General features: G+C 39.6%; 1 protein-coding gene across 14 annotated transcripts in view; it reads left to right on the top strand.

Moving 5' to 3' along the window:
* LOC101423162 (zinc finger protein 182) overlaps positions 1 to 13614 on the top strand; it is an 81420-nt gene that overhangs the window by 35821 nt on the left and 31985 nt on the right. The window contains exon 1 of one of the 14 annotated variants that reach the window (XM_071213301.1): positions 4473 to 4540. The exons of the other annotated variants lie outside the window; for them this stretch is intronic. The gene's annotated coding sequence lies outside the window, so the exon portion shown is untranslated. Of the gene's footprint in view, positions 1 to 4472; positions 4541 to 13614 lie in introns of those variants that run through there. 14 annotated transcript variants of the gene reach the window in all.

The following is a 13614-nucleotide window of genomic DNA, read 5'->3' as shown; positions in this document are numbered from 1 at the left end:
CTGGCCCACGCAGAGTGCTGGCCCATGCAGAGTGCTGGCCCTTGTGGAGAGCTGGCACAGCAAGATGACACAACAAAAATAGACACAACAAAAATAGAAGGGAAACAATAAGAGGTGCAGCAGACCAGGAAGCTGAGGTGGTACAAGCTATTGCGTGCCTCTCTCCCACCCCAGAAGGTCCCAGGGTTGGTTCCTGGTGCCACCTAAAGAGAAAGGTGAGAAGAAAAGACAAGCAGACACAGAAGAACACATGGCGAATGGACACAGAGAGCGGATAGTGAGTGCAAACAACTCAGGGGTAGGGAGAAATAAAATAGCTTTAAAAAAATGACTCCAGTGTATTGTATTATTAGTATTTTTAAAAATTTCTCTCCCCTTCCCCGCCCCCCCCCCCCCCCCCCCCGTTGTCTGCTCTCTGTGTCCATTTGCTGTGTGTTCTTCTGTGTCTAGTTATATTCTTGTCAGTGGCACCTGGAATTTGTGTCTCTTTTTGTTGTGTCATCTTGCCACGTCAGCTCTCCATGTGTGTGGCGCCATTCCCAGGCAGGCTGCACTTTTTTCGCACTGGGCGGCTCTCCTTATGGGGAGTACTCCTTGCGTGTGGGGCTCCCCTACACGGGGATACCCCTGTGTGGCAGGGCACTCCTTGCGCACATCAGCACTGCACATGGACCAGCTCCACACGGGTCAGGAGGCCCTGAGTTTGAACCTTGGACCTCCTATGTGGTAGGCGGATGCCCTATCTGTTGGGCCAAATCTGCTTCCCTCAAGTGTTTTTTAAATTTCATTTATTGCTTCTTTCATTCCCATAAGTTCTGCTATTTTTCTTTTTGTGCTTTCAAATTCTTCTTTGTGCTCATCCAATGTCTTCTTTCTTTCTTTCTTTCCTTCCTTCCCTCCCTCCCTCCCTCCCTCCCTTCCTTCCTTCCTTCCTTCATCTTTTGGTCTTTATTTTTTTAATGTTACATTAAAAAAATATGAGGTCCCCATGTACCCCCCTACCCACCAATGTCTTCTTAATATCCTTAACCTCTTTAGCCATGTCATTGAATTTATTAAGGATATTTGTTTGAACATCTATGATTGGTTGTCTCAACTCCTTTATGTCATCTGGAGGCTTATCTTGTTCCTTTAACTGGGCCATAGCTTCCTGTTTCTTGGTATGGATTGTGATTTTTTGCTGGCATCTGGCTTACTAGATGTATTTATTCTGGGTACAGTTTCTCTCTTTAGTTTAGGGCTTTCTTGCCCTTTCTCCCTTGCTGGTTGTGTGATAGGAGCCGAGGATATAGTTGGTGCTGTATGCTGTAGAGGCTCAAGCTTCCCACTTTGCTCCAGGGACTGATGATGCTTCTTCCAACTTCTTGTCTGCCAGGGGTAGGGACAGAGCCGCAGCTGTGTATAATAAGCCTAGTTGTGCAGGCCAAGACTGTGTGTCCATGGAATATCTCCCAAGTGATTTGTGCCACCTGTGAAGTATGGGCACTGAGCCTCCATGGCGTGGAGTGCTCCACTTATGAATCTTCTCTGCAGATGGGCAGTCTTCTCATTCCATTTTTTCAAGGATGTTACAAGATGCTCTTCTGGTCTCCTAGAGTCCCCAAACAGGTGCTTTAGATAGCTCTGGGTGATTACTAACTTCGCTGTAGCATGAACTGACTCATAAAGCTCCTTACTCTGCCACCATCTTGCTGTTTGTTCTCTCCAGTGAGTTTTTAATTTGCTTGTTATGTTTCAATTCTATAATTTTCATTTGGTTCTCTCTTATGACTTCTGTTCCTCTGCTGAGATTTTCAACATTTTATTTGTTTAAAGAAAATTTAACAATTTTTTATTGAGGCATTTTCATTTTTAGGTAATTCTAACATCTGATTCATCTTCGTGTTGACATCACTGATTATGTTTCCTCTTTCAAGTTGTGATTTTCCTAATTCTTCATATTAGGAGTAGTGATTTTAGATCGTGTCCCGAACAGTTCAGCTATAATGTTAGGAAACTCTGGGTCCTATTTAAATTTTTCTATTTAAGCAGTCACTGTGTTTAGGTTTAACACACTGGTTTTGACCTACTTTTGTGGTCTGGGTTCCAATAACAGTTTAATTTTAGAGCCTTCGCAATGCTGTTTTGGTCTGCTGGGTTTGGAAGCCAAGGGAGGTTCCCCCAGCTGGGCTGTTCTTCTAGGAAGATAGTCACGACCTGTGGGTACCGAGTGCTTCTCAGAGCTGGGCTACTTGTGGTGGTGGGATACCACTTGCTGGCTGGTGCTGTCTAGCCACTCAGTGTATCGGTGTATTTAGTTAGGGGAAGGGATTCTCTGGCTTCTGGGTACTTGTGGCAGGGTTCCCCCTGCTGGAGCCTCCCAGCACCTATTGTCTCTTTGTGGGAGAAGGGGTTCTCTTCCTGGGCTGGGTGGCCCCTTTTTTTTCTTTTTAACTATGCAGCCTACATTTTTAAAAATTTCTCTCCCCCCCTCCCAGTTGTCTGCTCTCTGTGTTCACTCACTGTGTGTTCTTCTGTGACTGCTTCTATCCTTATCAGTGGCACCAGGAATCTGTGTTTCTTTTTGGTGCATCATCTTGTTGTGTCAGCTCTCCATGTGTGCGGCGCCACTCCTGGGCAGGCTGCACTTTCTTTCGCACTGGGTGCCTCTCCTTACGGGGCGCACTCCTTGCGCGTGGGGCTCCCCTCTGTGGGGGACACCCCGCATGGCACAGCACTCCTTGCACGCATCAGCACTGCTCATGGGCCAGCTCCACACGGGTCAAGGAGGCCCGGGGTTTGAACCGTGGTAGGTGGACGCCCTATCCATTGGGCCAAGTCTGCTTCCAGCCTGCATTTTTATTTGCTAAATCTAGCAACCCTACTGGGAAGGGGGGAAGCTTATATGATTTTAGTTTAGCAATGGTTGTTTTTTTTTTTAACTTAAAATTTTTTTTATTGAAGTATATCTTTCATGTCTAAACATACATAAAAATAAATGTATAGTAAAAGTTGTAAACTTACAGAACATGTATAACATCATACAGGGGTCCCATAAACCACCCTACCACCTCCACCTTGCATTTTATGAAACATAAAGAATATTGTCAAAATCTTACTACTAACTATAGTCCTTATCTTACATTTGGTGTATTCCCCCCCTACCCATCCTATTATTATTATTTTCTTAAATATATTTTTATTACAGAAGTTGTAAACTTACAAAATAATCGTGCACATGTGCGGAATTCCCATACAACACCCCTTCACGAACACACCACACCATGAGGGAGCATTTGTTACAAATTATGAGATAATATCAGACTATTACCACTGTATTAGTCAGCCAAAGGGGTACTGATGCAAAATACCAGAAATGGGTTGGTTTTTATAAAGGGTATTTATTTGGGGTAGGAGCTTATAGATACCAGGCCATAAAGCATAAGTTACTTCCCTCACCTAAGTCTGTTTTCACGTGTTGGAGCAAGATGGCTGCTGACGTCTGTGAGGGTTCAGACTTCCTGGGTTCCTCCCTTCCAGGATCTTCTGGGTTCCTCTCTTCCTGGGGCTCCAGCTTAAGGCTTCAGCATCAAACTCCAACACCAAAACTCCAACATCAAAACCCCAACTCTGTCTTTTGCTGTGCCTTTAATCTGTGAGACCCCACCCACCAAAGGGTAGGGACTCAATGCCCTACTGGCACAAGAGATTTACATAATTACTTAATCAAGTAAACCTCTGAATCCAATATAATCTAATATGCCCAGAGGAAAATATCAGTTTACAAACATTATCCAATATTTCTTTTTGGAATTCATCAATAATATCAAACTGCTACAGCCACCAACCATGGTCCATAAGTGTACATTTGGCATACTTTTTCCATACTCCATCGTCAACAGTACATCTTTGGCATTGATGCAAGAATATCGCAATATTGCTGTTAACCATGATTCATAGGTCACACCAATTGTATTTTTCCCACGCTTCTCCACATTCTCACCACCCTGCAATAGTGGCATACATCCATTCTAGTTCTCAGAAGGATATTCTTGCATCTGTACTATTAGCCACAATTCTCATCCACTCTGGATTCACTGTATTATTCAGTCCCTAGATTATTCTCTAGCTTTCTTTCAATTGACATTTACATCCCTAGACTACCTTTTCCAGTCAATCCCATTTATAAACCACTGGGCTGGGTGCCTTTTGTGGCAGGATCCCCCCTGCTGGAACTGTCTGGTTGCCTGATGTCTCTCAGTGGAAGTAAGGCTTCTTTGGCTTGCAGGGTTAGAGAGAATTTCCCAGCTGGGTAGTTGTTAGGTTGGGATCTTCCCTGCCACTGTTGCCTGGCTGCCAGGTGTCTCTTAAGTGGGGGCGGTGTCTAGACAGGTAAAGGAAGCCGCAGGCCTAGTGCGGAAGGAGAACATTTTCTCTGCTTGCTTATTTTTATTGGGGCTCCTAATTAACTTCCTTTGCTGGTTTCTCAGGTCTTACCTGGTGTTGTTGGAGGGACTCCTGTTTAATCTGGGAGAAGAATGAGACTGCCTTCTGTTGCAAGGTTAGGGGATCAGAGATGCTGGGTCTTGGTTACCTTATGTTGTTGTATGGAGGATTGTAAGATGCCCTGGTACTATGTTCTTCTTTCAATCCTTGGTTCCTCTTTGGTGCCTCTTGCATTAATTCCAGGGTTTATGGTTGTACTCCTTGGGGAGGAGAAGGCGAGATGAGTCTATGTCATCTTCTCCAGATTGGAAGTCTACTCTTTGTATTTAATTAATATATATTTCTTTATTTTGAAGCAATGAAAGCATGTCATTAATACAGTTCACCAGCTTGTGGTTTTTACTGAACTTAGCAATTCAACACATTCTTCTTGTGATTAAATTGTGGTCATCTTTCCACATCAGATCAGAGAACCACCTTCTGAACAATTGTACATAATTATGATTCAGACATATATTATAATTTTTCTTTTATCTGACCCCTTCTTGATAGAATTTTGGATTGTTTCCAATTTTGTGATATCACAAAAAGTTAGGAAGTGAATGAATATCCTTTCCTGTCTGCATTCTTATGGGGACTTTTCTGTATGACAGGTTCCTATAACTTGAATTTCCGGAATAAATTAGTTCTAATTTTTAAAAGGAATTGCCAAATTTCCTTCTAAAATGGCTTAACCGTGTTATATGCCTATTTCCCCAAGAATAATTATCATCAATATTTTTATTTTTATTTTATTTTATATTTTTAACTTTATTTTGTACATTTCATAATTGAAAATATAAACAATTAAAAACTAAAAAGAAAACAGTTGAATGAAAATGTACATTTCTCAATTAAATGTACTGGATACATAGAAATTTTTTTTGAATCATACAATATGATGCACAATATATTTGGTTCATAATAATGCAGTCACACAGTATTTTCCTTTTGTGTGTGGCTTGCTTTGCTCAACATAATGTCCTCCATGTTGTCATATGCTTTACGACTTCATTTCTTCTTACAATTGAGTAATATTCCATCGTGTGAATATGCCACACTTTGTTTATCCATTCCTTGGTTTTGTCAATATTTTTAAACCTTGCCAATCAGGTAATTGTACAGATGATTTCGCATTTTCATTTATTTATTTATTTGCATTTCCGTATGTGTTGACTGTTTCCTACAGATAAGTTGCAAGAATAGAACAAAGATTAATATATACCCTTCACCTCAATTCGACAGTTCACTTTTTGCCACATTTATTTTTGCTTTATCTTTCCTTCTTTATAAATACATATGGGTTACTTTTTTTTTTCCTTTGTGTTATGGTTGAATGGGGGCCCAAAAAAAGATATGTGGAAGTCCTAACCTTCTGTGGAAATAGCATCTTTGCAAATGCAATCAAGTTTGGATGAGGTCATAGGGTGGGCCCTAATCCAATATGAGTGATATCCTTATAAGAAGAGGAGCACAGAAATAGAGAGAAGAGAGCTATGTGAAGACAGATGCAGAGCTTGGAGTTATGCTTCCACAAGCCAAGGAATGTCTGGGGACAACCAGAAACTGGGAAAGGCTAGGAAGCATCTTCCCTAGAATATTCAGAGAGAGCATGGCCCTGCTGTATTAGTCAGCCAAAGAGGTGCTGATGCAAAGTACCAGAAATCTGTTGACTTTTATAAAGGGTATTTATTTGGGGTAGAAGCTTACAATCACAAGGCCCTGAAAGAATCCAACTCAAGGTACCATAAGAGGTACTTTCTCACCCAAAGTCTGTTGCCACGTGTTGATGCAAGATAGTGGGCAATGTCTGTGCGGGTTCCGCCTTGTTCTTTCCTCTTAGGGCTCTGTAGTCCCAGCTTCTTCTGATCTCAGCTATAGACTGACATAAGGCTTGCTCCCAGGGCTTCTCAGCTGCTCTGTTCTCTTCACAAGGTCAGTTGTAGACTTCAGGCTCATCTCTCTTAGGGGCCACAGGATCCTCTGTATATCTTCTCTGGGTATCTAGTTGTTTTGCCTTCTTGATTGATTATCCCTTTATATAGCCCACCAAGGGGGCAGGGAATCAACCCTGCAAGCCTAATCTTTTTTTTTTTTTTAATAATATTTTATTTTTTAAAAATTCATTTTAAAAAATATTACTTTAAAAAAATATGAAGTCCCCATTCACCCCCCACCACCCCCACCCCACCACTCCCCCCACAGCAACACTCTCCCCCATCATCATGACACATCCATAGCATTTGGTGAATACATCTCTGGGCATCGCTGCACCTCATGGTCAATGGTTCACATCATAGCCCACACTCTCCCATGTTCCATCCAGTGGGCCATGGGAGGATCTACAATGTCCGATAATTGTCCTTGCAGCACCACCCAGGACAACTCCAAGTCCCGAAAACACCTCCACATCTCATCTCTTCCTCCCATTCCCCGCACCCAGCAGCCACCATGGCCACTTTTTCCACACCAATGCCACATTTTCTTGATTACTAACCACAATAGTTCATGAATAGAATATAGGTAAGTCCACTCTAATCCTTACTGTATTCCTCCATCCTGTGGACCTTGGATTGGTTGTGTCCATTCCACATCTATGTCAAGAGGGGGCTTAGATTCCTCATGGATACTGGATGCAATCCTCCTGCTTTCAGTTGTAGGCACTCTAGGCTCCATGGTGTGGTGGTTGACATTCTTCAACTCCATGTTAGCTGAGAGGGGTAAGTCCAATAAACCAGAGTGTAGGAGCTGACGTCTGTTGAGGCTCAGGGCCTGGCTATCATATGGTCAGTTCAGAGATTCAGATCCCCTAGATTTATCTTAAACCCCAGCACCAACTACAATTCTGGTAAAGTAACAGGAAAGGCTTGTGAAAAGAGATCACATCTAAGTCCAGCTCCATCACGCAGAAACACCAACTCCAAAGAAGGGCCAACTGACATGGCAGTGAACTCCATCTGCCATGACCATAAAACCTGTGGGTCTCTTTAGCTCTCAGAAGAACCTATACCTGGGGTTGTATCTACTTTATCTGTCTCTGAAACTCTGCTCAGGTGTACATAAGGACAATCCTTCTGATAACCTCCAGACTCTTTTTTAGAGACTCATAGCCATATAAACTCATTTGTCCTTTCCATTTCCCCCTTGATTTAGGTCAAAAAGCATTTTTAACTCCTGTTATTATATGTAGACAGGGATATTCTGCTGGTCCGTGTTGAACCTTTAATTCAAGGTCATTTTCTAGTTATGTCATCCTCTGGTACTTGGTAGTGATCCCTCGGCGCCAGGGAGGCTCATCCCCGGAGTCATGTCCCACGCTGGGGGGAAGGCAGTGCATTTACATGCTGAGTTTGGCTTCGAGACGGGCCACATTTGAGTAACACAGAGGCTCTCAGAAGGGAACTCTTAGGCACAGTGCTGCTCTAGGCCTTGTTCTTATTTCAGGTGTATAGGCTCACAAGCATATTCATTAGTATCAGCGGCTCAGTGTTGGACCCTCATTCCTTCCTTGTCCTTGCCGTGGAAGCCTAATCTTAACATAATTTAATCAAAGGCATCTCAGCTGAATCTATTACAGTCAAAGAGTATCACACCCAGAGGAATAGACCAGTTTACAAACATAATCAATATCTCTTTTGGAATTCATAAATAATACCAAACTGTCACACCTGCCAACATCTTGATTTTGGAGATCTAGCTTCCAGGCTTGTGAGAAAATACATTTCTGTTTTAAGCCACTCAGTTTGTGGTGCTTTGTTATGGCAGCCCTAGGAAACTAATGCACTTTGTATTAAGTAAATCATTTGTGGGGTGATCCTTTGAGGCTACATAAATATCTTGTTCCTTACCAAAACATTCACTATTAGTATCAGTATCTATTGATGAATCTTGCCTGAATCAGTTTTTATGATATCTACAATTTCTAGCTCTTATCTTTTTTTCCCCTGTATTCTTATTTTACCTAAAGGAAGCAATTATTCTTCTCCTTTATTTATTATCAGTACTAATAACTTTATTTTTATGAATTTTTATTTTATTCAATGGATTTTTATTTTATTCAGTGGGTTGTAATCCATTCATGTCATTATTTACTTTGATGCTCAGTTGTCCCTGAGTTGATCAGTTGGAGCCCATTTAAGCTGGCTTCAGAAATGTTCTTTTTTAAATCTTTTCTTTTTTATTCTTTATTTTTTGATTTTTACTTTATTTTAATACATATCTATAATTTTTTTAGCACTTATTTACTCTGTGGCATAATAAGATATTCTCTCTCTCATCTCTTGCTTTATCTGTTCTAGTCCTGGAAGCAGACATTTCTCCAAGGAACCCTGGTTGCTTGTAGTAGATAATGATATTTAGAAACCAAAATATGGATGCTAGGTGTGCTTATTGCTACTGGACCTCATTACATCTAGTCTACTTCATTGACAGAGCTGTGTGTGTATACACATAAGTTTACATCTATTTATATGTCTGTACCTTGAGTTCATACATGTTCCAAACTGGATTTTAAATTTGCGTCCAAGTTTAGGTCAGGTATGACACAATGGGAAACTGAGGCCATAATGCATGAGAAAAGAGAGTTTGTTACAGATCACTGAGGGGGGTGTGCCATGATGGGTCAATGGGAAGCACATTCAGCTAAGGTGGTCAACCAGCAGTTGGGGAGCACACAGACAGAGCAAGAAGGACCCATGGGCTTGCACCTTTATTGTGGTCTAGGAATAGAGGTGAGTAGATTTCCTGTAGGAATCAAGGATTGGTTAGTTTAAAGCAAACACATGAAAAAGGAATGGGACTGGGAGTCCGAGGGTGGTGGGGATGGTGAGCTTATCATTTGGGACCAGCTCTGGATTTTGGGTGAGGAGTGTGGGTAGTGTGGGTGGTGGCCGCAGATGTGGGTTTGGGCCCTGGGGAGTTTATGCCCCAGGACTAGAAAGCTGCTTATTAAATAGGCTAAAGGTCAGTGTTGAGGCAAGTGGCTTAGCCAAAGTAAAATGGATGCCGAGGCAGCACACAAAAATTTTGATAGTTAAAACAATATAATATCACAGAAATTTTCCTAGTCCTCCCTCATTCCATATTTGCATCTCCCTTTTCCAAAAGTGAGATCACTACCATCAATATATTGACTCATTTACTCAGTCTTACAATACACAGAAAGTAGATTCAGAATTGCTGCACCCATACCACTGTGAAAAAGCAATTTATTGATTATAGGGCAAGATTTGTTTGCATAGCTTTTATCTTTTGACTGAGGATATGTAGTTTAAACACTCTGCTACAAATTTACTTGCATCAGTTTTTTTTTCCCTATCCAGCATGGTTTATGCTATTTGGTATGCGACTAGGTTCATGTTTTCTGTTTATATTCCATTTTAGATTTTATTTCTTTCTTTTTCTGTTGATTTATTTTTATTCTTAATTTTATATGTAAAATATTAAAATGATTTGGACAGACAAAACTATACAAGAAGATATATACTCAGAATTGTCACATTTTTCTTGTATCTGTCACTCCATTCTTACTCCACACTGGAGACAACTAATCTTATTAGATTCTGATTTATGCTTATGACGTATGTTTTAAAAAAATAAGCAGATAGATGTATTTTGAAATTTTCTCTTCTTTGGTACATAAAATGTAGTATACTTCATTTATATATTCTCTTGCACTTTGCTTTTGCCTTAACAGTGTATCTTGGAAATTGCTCCATTATATTTACAGAGATCTTCCTCATTCTTTTTTTAAATAAGTTTTTATTGAAGTATATCACTCATGCATGAACATGCATAAACAATAAATGTATAATAAAGATTGTGAACTTACAAAATAAACATATATAACATCATACAGGGGTCTCATACATCACCCCTCCATCAACACTTTGCATTGTTATGAAACATTTGTTCTAAACTATGCAAGAGCATTGTCAGAATATCACTACCAAACATAGTCCTTATCTTAATTTGGTGTATTTTTCCCCCAACCCACATTATTTTTTTTAAAATATATTTTTGTTACAGAGGTTGTGAACTTGCAAAACAATCATACAGATGTGTAGATTTCCTATACAACATCCCTTCACCATATACACCACACCATGGGGGAACATTTGTTACAGATTAGAGACATCATCAGACCATTACCACCAACCATGATCCATAGCGTTCATTTGGCACACTTTTTCCTTATATTTCCATTATCAACACAGTACAGTTTTGGCATTGATGAAAGAATATTACTGTATTGCTGCTAACCACAGTCTATAGGTCACACCAATTAGAGGTTTCCCATGCTTTCCCATATTCCCATCACCCCCGCAATAGTGATGTACATCTGCTCTAGCTCACAGAAGGACTCTCTTGCATTTGTATTCTCAACCACAATCCTCATCTACCTCTGGGTTCACTGTGTTATTCAGTCCCTAGATTATTCTTTAGCTTTCTTTCTATTGACATTTACTTCCCCAGAGTCTCTTTTTCAGCCACAATCCCATTTATAAACCAGTTGCTACTCACCATAATGTGTTACCATCAACTCTATCCATTTCCACATTTTTACAGTCAAGTTAATTAAAACTTCTACATACATTAAGCATCAGTAGTTCTTCTCAACCCTCCTCTTATCTCCTAATAACCTATACTCTAGGTTTTAATTCCATGTATTTATTCTCCATATTTAGTTCATATTAATGAGACCATGCAAAAATTGTTCTTTTGTGTCTGGCTTTCTTTGCTTAGTAAAATGTCTTCAAGATTCATCCATATTATCACGTGTCCCAATTTCATTTCTTTTTACTGCAGTGTAGTGTTCCACTGTATATATATATACATGACATTTTGTTTATCCATTCATTGTTGGATGGACACATGGGTTGTTTCCATCTTTTGGCAATTGTGAATAACGCTGCTATGAACATTGATGTGCAGATGTCTTTTTGTGTCATAGTTTTTAGTTCCTTTGTATATATTCCTAGTAGAGGAACTGTTGGATCATATGGCAGTTCTATATTTAGCTTCCTGAGGAACTGCCAAACTGTCTTCCATAGAGGCTGCAATATTTTACACTCCCACCAACAGTGAAGGAAGAAGTGTTCCCATTTCTCCACATCTTCTCTAGCACTTATTGTTGTCTGTTTTTTTTTAATAATGGCCATTCTATGTGGTATTAGATGATATCTTCTCATTCTTTTATTTTGTAGTTGCATAGTATTATGTATGAGTTTATTCAGCCACTTGGTTATCTATATGGGACTTAAGATTGTTTCCAATATTTTGCAATTAATAATAATGCTATAATATATATCTCATTGCATATTTTGTTTCCTTTTTATGCAGATTTATCTTCTGTGTAAATTCCTAAAAGTGACATTGCTGAGTAAAATGGTAAATACAGTGTAGTTTTGTTAGATGTTGCCAAATTCCCTTCTATAGGGGTTGTACCGATGGCTTCCTACCAGCAACCTATGATAGATAGTGCCTGTTTCTCCAAAACTGCCCTAACAGGGTGTGTCAGGCTTTTAACTTTTTTTCCAATCTGATCTGTAAGAAATGATACTGTGTAGTTTTATTTTGCATTTATCTTACTTTGAGTGAAGTTCAACATCTTTTCATATGTTTAAGAGCCATTTTCATATATATATTTTTAAAGGTACCAGGAGTGGGGATTGAACCTGGGATCATATATGTAGAAGTCAGCGCCTAAGCACTGATTCACATCAGCTCCCTTTCATATATTTTTTTGATGAATTGTCTTATCAGGTTTTTGTTTTTCCTATTTTTCTACCCTATACTTTGTCCTTTTTTCCATTGATTTTTAAAAATTTTTTATTACGGTAAAAAATATGATAAAAGTTAGCCCTTTAGTCATTTTTCAGTGTATAATTACATTAATAATGTTGTGCAACCATCAGCAGTATTTCCAAAAGTTTTTCATCTTCCCAAACAGAAATTCTGTATCCATTAAGCAGTCACTCCCCATTCCCCTCTCCCCCCAGTTTCTGGTAACCCCTAATCTACTTTCTATCTCTATGAATTTGCCTATTGTAAATATTCCATATAAATGAAATATACTATTTTCATACATTATTTTTCTTTTGTGTCTAGCTTGTTTCACTTAGGATAATGTTCTCACTATGTTGTTCATGTAGCAGAACTTCATTCTATTTCATGGCTGAATAATAGTCCATTATATGGATTTACCACATTTTGTTTATCCATTCATCTGTTGATGGACACTGGTTATTTCCACCTTTTGGCTATTGCAAATAATGCTGCTGCGAACATTGGCATACAAGTATCTGTTTGAGTCCCTATTTTCAATTCTTTTGAGTATGTCTTTAGGAATGAAATTGCTGGATCATATAGTAACTCTATGTTTAACTTTTTGAGGAATTGCCAAACAGCTTTCCACAGCTGCTACACTATTTTACATTCCTACCAACACTGGACAAGGGTTCCAGTTTCTCCATCTCTTCTCCAATACTTGCTATTTTCTGTTTTTTAATTTTTCTTTATAATACCCATCTGTATTAGCCAAAAGGGGTGCTGATGTAAAGTACCAGAACTCTATTGGCTTTTATAAAGGATATTTATTTGGGGTAGAAGCTTACAGTTACAAGGCCCTAAAGAGTCCAACTCAAGGTACCATAAGAGGTACTTTCTCACCCAAAGTCATTTGCCATGTGTTGAAGCAAGATGGCGGGTGATGTCTGCGAGGGTTCAGCCTTCCTTCTTCCTCTTAAGGCTCCATGGTCCCAGCTTCTTCTGATCTCAGCTGTAGGCTGGCATAAGGCTCTCTCTCAGGACTTCTCAGCTGCTTTGTTTTCTTCAGCTGCAAACTATAAGGCTCATCTCTCTTCCTGAGGCCTCTACCATGTCCATGGAGCTATTGCTCTTCCCCCATGTTCTTCTTCTCTGTGCATCTACTTACATGTTCTCGATTGAGTGTCTGTTTATATAACCCACAAAGGGGGTGGGGAATCAACTGCATGCCCTAATAATGTTGTTAAATCAAAGCCCTAATCTTAACATAATTTAATCAAAGGCATTTCAGCTGACTCTAATACAATCAAGGGGTATCTATCCCAGAGAAACAGACCAGTTTGCAAATTTCTTTTTGAAATTCATAAATAATCTCAAACTGCT

Source organism: Dasypus novemcinctus, chromosome X (assembly GCF_030445035.2).
Source record: "Dasypus novemcinctus isolate mDasNov1 chromosome X, mDasNov1.1.hap2, whole genome shotgun sequence".
NCBI lineage: Eukaryota > Metazoa > Chordata > Mammalia > Cingulata > Dasypodidae > Dasypus > Dasypus novemcinctus.
The sequence above is the reverse complement of the archived record's forward strand: the minus strand, read 5'-3'. Positions and strand labels throughout refer to the sequence as shown.